Source organism: Lucilia sericata, unplaced genomic scaffold (genome assembly GCF_015586225.1).
Source record: "Lucilia sericata isolate MDLA Ls3-8-SP2 unplaced genomic scaffold, ASM1558622v1 Contig000036F_arrow, whole genome shotgun sequence".
Taxonomy (NCBI): Eukaryota; Metazoa; Arthropoda; class Insecta; order Diptera; family Calliphoridae; genus Lucilia; species Lucilia sericata.
This window is the reverse complement of record NW_023994074.1, coordinates 840,605-849,414: the sequence shown is the minus strand read 5'-3', so window position 1 is coordinate 849,414 and position 8,810 is coordinate 840,605. Positions and strand designations below refer to the sequence as shown.

Below are 8,810 nucleotides of genomic sequence, written 5' to 3'. Positions count from 1 at the left end.
TTAATTTAACAAATACATATGAATATGGATATTTGTATATAAGTTTGTATAAATATTTGTTTGATCTTATTAATATTAATAAAACTGTATCTTTTTTTAGTCCGTTTTGAACAGCAGTAACAAAACATTTTTATTTCCACTTGTATATGAAAAAAATATTAATAATGTAGTTGTTATTGCATTGATAATGCATTTTTGTAGTCAATAATCATTGATATTGGCCTCATTGGAAGTGAACCGTGTAGCCAGGCACAACCACACACTAATTTCAAGCAAAACTCAAGCGGAGTAATTGAACAATAATCATCAGCTTGTTTTCTCTTCACTTCTCAGCAGTTTAATTTAATAACTTTTTTTTTGATTATTTACTTATTTTATTGTCATCCATACAGAAAAACACATTTAAAAATGTAAGTATGTGTGTTTAAGTAAACACACCTCTATATGTCAAATGTTTAGAATTAAAAAGTGTTAAGTCCATATTTTATAAAAAAATAAAATTATTAATATCAATTCATTGTATCAATAGCAAAACTAAATATATTTGTTTATTCTATAACATTAGCAAAAAGTGGACTTAGTTTATTTGTTATCTAAGCTAAAGCTACACTATACTCTATTTGCATACATTGTTGCATATTTATTTAATAATAATAAAAATGCAAAATTTTGTATCTCCTCTGTTTTTTATTATTTTCTTTCAAAATTTCATCCAAAAAAAGGTCATTGATTTCGCAACGATTTTGTTTTTGTTTCGTTTACGCTAAATGCATTTTACTGTTGTATTTATATACAACCGTGTATTTGATATATACGCGTGTAGATCGTCACTTACTCTCACTCTTATTATTTACAAGTCGTATTATCACTCACATGTAAATGAGTAGACTAATAATACTGTCAGTCTGTTGTACAATAATAATCTCGTACGTGTATAATATTTAAACTGTTTGTCTCTTTTTATAGAAAAAATAATATAGTATTTGATGAAGGCTAACAGATGTAAAAAAATCCGTACAGGTTGACCAAAGAATTTAAGAAAGTAAAACAAAAAATATATGAATATTTTGTAATTTTAACTGAATTGGGGAATCCGGCTTCCGAGACATTTAGGCTGAAATTTTTATGCATTATAGTTCAGTTCTAGTTCAGTTCAGTTCTAGTTCTAGTTCAGTTCAGTTCAGTTCTAGTTCAGTTCTAGTTCAGTTCAGTTCAGTTCTAGTTCTAGTTCAGTTCTAGTTCAGTTCTAGTTCAGTTCTAGGTTCAGTTCTAGTTCAGTTCTAGTTCAGTTCTAGTTCAGTTCTAGTTCAGTTCTAGTTCAGTTCTAGTTCAGTTCTAGTTCAGTTCTAGTTCAGTTCTAGTTCAGTTCTAGTTCAGTTCTAGTTCAGTTCTAGTTCAGTTCTAGTTCAGTTCTAGTTCAGTTCTAGTTCAGTTCTAAGTTCAGTTCTAGTTCAGTTCTAGTTCAGTTCTAGTCAGTTCTAGTTCAGTTCTAGTTCAGTTCTAGTTCAGTTCTAGTTCAGTTCTAGTTCAGTTCTAGTTCAGTTCTAGTTCAGTTCTAGTTCAGTTCTAGTTCAGTTCTAGTTCAGTTCTAGTTCAGTTCTAGTTCAGTTCTAGTTCAGTTCTAGTCAGTTCTAGTTCAGTTCTAGTTCAGTTCTAGTTCAGTTCTAGTTCAGTTCTAGTTCAGTTCTAGTTCAGTTCTAGTTCAGTTCTAGTTCAGTTCTAGTTCAGTTCTAGTTCAGTTCTAGTTCAGTTCTAGTTCAGTTCTAGTTCAGTTCTAGTTCAGTTCTAGTTCAGTTCTAGTTCAGTTCTAGTTCAGTTCTAGTTCAGTTCTAGTTCAGTTCTAGTTCAGTTCTAGTTCAGTTCTAGTTCAGTTCTAGTTCAGTTCTAGTTCAGTTCTAGTTCAGTTCTAGTTCATTTCTAGTTCAGTTGTGAGTTAGGGCTCCCTTCGAGTAAATTATCCTCAAAACAATTTCATATCAGTTACTTATCAGTTTGTTTTCTCACTTCAGAAATCATTTACTTTGAGGCTCACCTGTATTTTTGGCTAAAACGCATAAATATAGTAAAATGCTGAAAAAATCTGCGGCGTAGAAATAAAACTATGTACATTTACAAATACATGCTTACATCATACAGATATTTTTACTGTAAATAAATAAATAAATTCGCACAAAAATTTCGTTATTTCTTTACAGAGACAGAAAAAAAAATTATCTTATACAAAATATTTTATACAAACTGCACTTGCACTATATATAAAAAATTTACCACAATAAAAAATGCACACAGAATTGTGTGTTGTAGACCTTGTATTTTTTTCTCATTCACATTGCACTGATAAGATAATGATATTGGCCTTTTGTTTGTTAAAATCTAAAACAAACCTCATAAAAAGTGCAAGTTTTAGTTAGAGTAGAGTTGTTGTTGGTTGGGTGTTGTTTTATTATGTAGAATAAAAAAAAGTTACATTGTCGAATATGACTAATAGCTATTTCGGTAAAATAAAACAAAGACTTTAGTTATAGATTGATTTAGTATATACGTACATATGTAGGTACATACCATATCAGTGATACGTACTTCAACACATCATCTGGTTTTTTCCTGTTTTTGTTTAATCAAAAATAGAATTTCATGAGTTGGAGTTTAAAATTTAATATTAAAAGTGACATTAGTAAACTCTATCAAAGACACTTTCAACATTTTAACGAATATATTCTATACATCATCTTAAATGCTCGTGCAAAATCCTTAGTTATATATGCATATATGTCCTTTAGCATTAATCATGTGATTTTATATTGCAATTTTTAATAAAAATAAACATTCTAACATATTTAGCTATTTTTCAAAAAATTTAACTTTATTTTAACAATTTTATTTCCTATATATTATTTTTCCTATTTTTGACGCCAAACTAAATCAGGATGTTGTCGTCTCTACTTCCTAGCTAACAATTTAATTTAGTAGAAAATTACATTTAACAAATCCAAAAAGAAAACTTATAAAAAATATAAGTCTAAAAGTATATACAATAAATAAATTAATAATAAATCAATTAAGAATAAAATTTTACCACAGTTTTGCTAACTAAGTATAAGAAATACTCTAAAACTTACAAATGTTTGTCAAGACTGCTTGATATTTGATTGACATAGAGCAAAGAAACTATGGAAAATATAGAGACAAAACGCTGATTATAACTTCCTTTTTCGCTAAGAGAATGAAAAATGTAAAACCTCAAGAAAACCCACACCCTTTTATTATTGACAACATTGAACATGAAAAGAAACCACAATTTAACAAACTAGAAAATGCGTTTATCTACCAAATGTTTGTACTTTAAAAATATATTCACAACGACGACAAGCAAAAACAACAATAATAAACAGCCTTTTACCACTACTTATACATTTAATAAAAAAATAAAATAAACACACACTTACACACATACACAATTTTAACAAAACGCCCTTCCTTCCGGTTTCTTTTGCTTCAAGACAAATTTAAATATTTAGCTTGAGTTCGAAGCAGCAGTCAACTATTGATGTTGAAATGTGGAGCGGGTTAAGGTGGGGGGTAGAAGAAGAAATATTTCCAAAAGAAGTCATTTGCAAAAGTTTACAAAGAACAAATACACTCATATCTAAGTATCTATTCATCATTACAACCCGCTAATGCCATTATACCACCTCATTTTATATAGACAGATATGAGTAGTAGTTGTATCTAGATACTTACATATAATTTTGATTCAACTAAAAGCTGAAGCAGAGAAATTGTAAAAATATCAATACAAAAGCGGGGAGGGCAGGCCCCAAGTATTGATAACTTTTCTTTTGGTGTAAGTAAATGTTAATAAATAGCAACAAAGAAAAATAAACTAAAATATCTACAAAATATTAATACTTAAGCTTAAAAGGAATTTTGGTAAATCTTTTTCCTTACACCACCCCCTCTCTCTTCTACACTTTCCTCTGCTTACCAAAAACTTTTAGAAATCCATTACATTTGGCTTGTGTTTTATGTAAAGGAAAAAAGGAAAACAACACACCAAATTGCGCTCTAAACTATTTTCAAAACAAAAAAAATCTATAGACTCTAAATATTCAAACAACCCAGTGTATATTATACACTTAAAAAAATAAATTAGTAAGTATGAGTTGTGTAATTTAAAGCGAAGGGAAACCCCCATTTATTTAGTTATTATATTACAGTATTTTCTTTTTTCCTCTTACTCAACACATCAGCTTTTCCTATTTTTCTTTTTGTTAGATAAGAAAATGTAAAAAATTGTTGTACATACATAAATTCTATAATATTTTGCATAATACAAAATTTTTTCAATTTTTTTTCTTTCTTTCATTATTTTTTTGTTAGAAAAAAACTTTTCTTAATGCACAAGTAAAAGAATGATTTTGGCAACAAAAGCGCAAAAAAAGAAGAGGAGCAATACAAAATATTCGCTTAAAGAAAGAAATAAAGTGACGTATACAACAACATAATCGAAATGAATGGCAAAACGCGCCTTTCTAATCCACCCAATATATGAATATTTTTTTTAAGTTTTTTATTTATTTTACTTTCTGTTTTCTATAGATGACTGTATTAATAAATTTTTACTTATAGTTTTTATGTAGACTGTAACCTTCATGATGATTTTTAAACAAAATTAGGGAGATATGTTGGGTTTGTTACAACATTTGAGACAACAGTCATAAAAACTGATTTTATGATTTTTAAACAAAATTAGAGAGATATGTTGGGTTTGTTACAACATTTGAGACAACAGTCATAAAAACTAGCAATAAAAAGGGTTGATCCCTTTTGAATATATTTTAGAATGTTTCTCTAAGATTTAGTTTAGATCTTGTCCTAGATCTGGTTCAGTTCTAGTTCAGTTCTATTTCAGTTCTAGTTCAGTTCTAGTTCAGTTCTAGTTCAGTTCTAGTTCAGTTCTAGTTCAGTTCTAGTTCAGTTCTAGTTCAGTTCTAGTTCAGTTCTAGTTCAGTTCTAGTTCAGTTCTAGTTCAGTTCTAGTTCAGTTCTAGTTCAGTTCTAGTTCAGTTCTAGTTCAGTTCTAGTTCAGTTCTAGTTCAGTTCTAGTTCAGTTCTAGTTCAGTTCTAGTTCAGTTCTAGTTCAGTTCTAGTTCAGTTCTAGTTCAGTTCTAGTTCAGTTCTAGTTCAGTTCTAGTTCAGTTCAGTTAGTTCAGTTCTAGTTCAGTTCTAGTTCAGTTCTAGTTCAGTTCTAGTTCAGTTCTAGTTCAGTTCTAGTTCAGTTCTAGTTCAGTTCTAGTTCAGTTCTAGTTCAGTTCTAGTTCAGTTCTAGTTCAGTTCTAGTTCAGTTCTAGTTCAGTTCTAGTTCAGTTCTAGTTCAGTTCTAGTTCAGTTCTAGTTCAGTTCTAGTTCAGTTCTTCTAGTTCAGTTCTAGTTCAGTTCTAGTTCAGTTCTAGTTCAGTTCTAGTTCAGTTCTAGTTCAGTTCTAGTTCAGTTCTAGTTCAGTTCTAGTTCAGTTCTAGTTCAGTTCTAGTTCAGTTCTAGTTCAGTTCTAGTTCAGTTCTAGTTCAGTTCTAGTTCAGTTCTAGTTCAGTTCTAGTTCAGTTCTAGTTCAGTTCTAGTTCAGTTCTAGTTCAGTTCTAGTTCAGTTCTAGTTCAGTTCTAGTTCAGTTCTAATTCAGTTCTAGTTCAGTTCTAGTTCAGTTCTAGTTCAGTTCTAGTTCAGTTCTAGTTCAGTTCTAGTTCAGTTCTAGTTCAGTTCTAGTTCAGTTCTAGTTCAGTTCTAGTTCAGTTCTAGTTCAGTTCTAGTTCAGTTCTAGTTCAGTTCTAGTTCAGTTCTAGTTCAGTTCTAGTTCTAGTTCAGTTCTTGTTCACTTCTAGTTCAGTTCTAGTTCAGTTCTAGTTCAGTTCTAGTTCAGTTCTAGTTCAGTTCTAGTTCAGTTCTAGTTCAGTTCTAGTTCAGTTCTAGTTCAGTTCTAGTTCAGTTCTAGTTCAGTTCTAGTTCAGTTCTAGTTCAGTTCTAGTTCAGTTCTAGTTCATATCTCAACAAACTTCATTCTAAGCAGCACCCTCAACTGTCAACATGCCTCACTAAAAACGTTTCTAACTTCTTTCATTTCCCAAAAGTTTCACGCGTCTCCTTCAACAAAATATAACCCAACAAAAATCTATTTCTTAGTTCTTCTTAATACCGACCCCCACACACACACATATCCTTGCATTACACCCAACTACACACATAGACAAGGCCCCCTAAAAAGCTGGATTTTTAAAGGAAAATATTCATAGAAGTAGTATGTTTTGTAATAGTGTTAGTAAACATACAAACATAATTATATGTATGTAAGTTTATATGTGTTGTAAATTTTTAGCTGCACACAATAAAATCATGTTTTGTACATAAATATTGCTGCCTGCTTCTATTGCTATTGCCATTAATGTTGCTATTGCTTGTTGTTTCTGTAGATTGTTTGTATGAGAATGTTGCTCCTTTTATTATTGTTGTTGTTGCTTACTGCCTCTTTATGTGTAAGAAATAAATATTTTTTTTCGGTGCCATTTTATTCAAATTCATAATCACAATATTTTTATACAATATTTTTTCTTACTTTTACAATAGTCTTATAGTGTAAGAGTATTTAGTAGAGGAAAGTGGGTGAGAGATAGAGGGAGAACTTTAAAGGAGTGTATGCTTTAACATATAAAGGAGTCTGGAAAGCATGTCTGATAGAATTATTGTAGATTTATTTGGATGCTGAAGATATTTAGAGTCGTCAGGAAATTGGTTTTATTAATGAAATATATAATCAGTCTATAATCAAAATTTATCAGTTTAGGAATTTTGTAAATTTTCTCTCTGACTAATCATGAAAAAAATTTGAAACATGTAATTAAGTGAAATAATGAATTTTTCTAATAAAAGAATAAATTCTTTTAATTTACTCCTAATAGTAGGCATACAATGAAGATGGGTAGGAAGACATTGCTGCTGATGGGGGTACCATGATGTAAAAGTAGTGGAAGTAGTAGAAGTAGTAAAAATACGAAAAAAAAATATATTTTATTTTCTTTTGTTGATTTGGTTTTAGCTAAAAGAAAGCTTAGCTGTGTAATAAGGAAGAAGGGAAGTTGGTTGGTAGTAGTATGTTGTATATAGTTCATTCCTCAAAAGAGATGTTGTAAGTAGTAAAATATAGAAGACGAGAAAAAACAAGTAACAGCAGCAGGCTCTTATAACGAATGTTTGGTAATCGGAAACTTTTTTTTTTTCTGCTCGCTTTTTTATACAAAACAATTTTTTCTCGTCTTATTTTTACTGTTTTGCATTCGATGAAGTAGAATTTTGAATAGAAAGCTTAGTTTTTGCTTACAGCTGAAAAAAAAATTTTTCGGGGTTATTTCGCTATATTTTCATTTTCTTTTTATTCTTTTCTTTTTTTTTTATCATATTCATTCCTTTTTAAATACAATTTCCTTCTTTTTTGTATACTTGGGTTTGAAAAATGTATAGAAAAAAAAACTTTATAATGACTTATTTTTGATGAATTGGGCAAATGCAAGAATAAAAAAAATCGATTAAAAAACTTCGAGTACACAAATAGAAAATACAAACAATATTATGTGTATAATAATACTCCACTACACTTTGTACACAGACTCAAACACAATTTTTTTTTAACTTGTTTTTTAGAAAATAAGAAAGAAATAAAAAGTTTAATAAATTGGGGTGAAAAACTGAGAATTTTAGGAAGCAGAGGAAGGAATCTTATAGAATTTGAAGTTTAAAACAAAGGTTAAATTTATATACACACGTTTTATGTATACGGCTTTCTTTCTTTTTCACTTCTCGGTTTTTGCATATTTGAAGAAAAACATTTTTATTATGATTTCATTAGGGAAATTGTAGCTGTTTAAATAAAAGTTTTTTAAAAAAATCTAATGAATTTTGGGGATTTTATTTGCATTTTTTTTAATACTTTAATTACAAAAACGCTAGACAACTGAAAAGGGGGTTGTTTAAAATAATCAATTAAAATATGTATAAAAAAAGGCTTTAGTGTAATTTTTTTATAAATTTATAACATAAAGAATCTAATAAAAATTGTATTATTGATAGAAATGAGGAATATTATTTCTGAAACACTATACGTATGTATGTATGTTTACAATTGTTTTCTATAAACATCTTAATCATAAAATAACTCATTTATAAACATTTTATTAGTTCATTAAATTCTGCCTCCTTTAACCCGCTCTAAAACGGTAAATTCCCTTTTAAATAAACGTGTCACCTAAAACGTGCCGCCAAATTATATCATCATAAACGATCGCACAATTTAAAAGCTCTTTTCATTCATAACAAATTATATCTACTAACGGAAAATTATTTATGTATTTAAATGCTTAACAAATAATTGTTATATATAAAATAATTATTATTATGTACTACAATTTAAAAAAAAATAAAAAACGAAAAAAAATTTCAGTTGACCCCGACGTGATTTGAACACGCAACCTTCTGATCTGGAGTCAGACGCGCTACCGTTGCGCCACGGAGTCTTGTGTTTAAACGCAACGCTAGCAAAGTAACAAAAATTAATATTGATCAGTGAAGCAGTGCTGATACCGTTTGTTCTAAAAATAGTTGCTTGTGTATCCGTATGAATAAAGAATTTTAAAAATAAATATATACAAATTGTACTTGATTAACGGCCAGCTAGAGTCTCAACCTCAAGTAATTGAGGTTCTAACAAAATTACGTATATGTGGGGAACTGGTAAACAAACAATAATTTGCATTTTAGTTTTATATGTA

At 29.2% G+C, this 8,810-nt stretch overlaps 1 non-coding gene across 1 annotated transcript; it reads right to left on the bottom strand.

Annotated features, from left to right (window-relative positions):
- Positions 1–8,483: 8,483 nt before the first annotated feature.
- Trnaw-cca lies at positions 8,484–8,555 on the bottom strand. The gene has a single exon. It is a non-coding gene; the product is annotated as a tRNA-Trp (tRNA).
- Between the last annotated feature and the right edge of the window lie 255 nt (positions 8,556–8,810).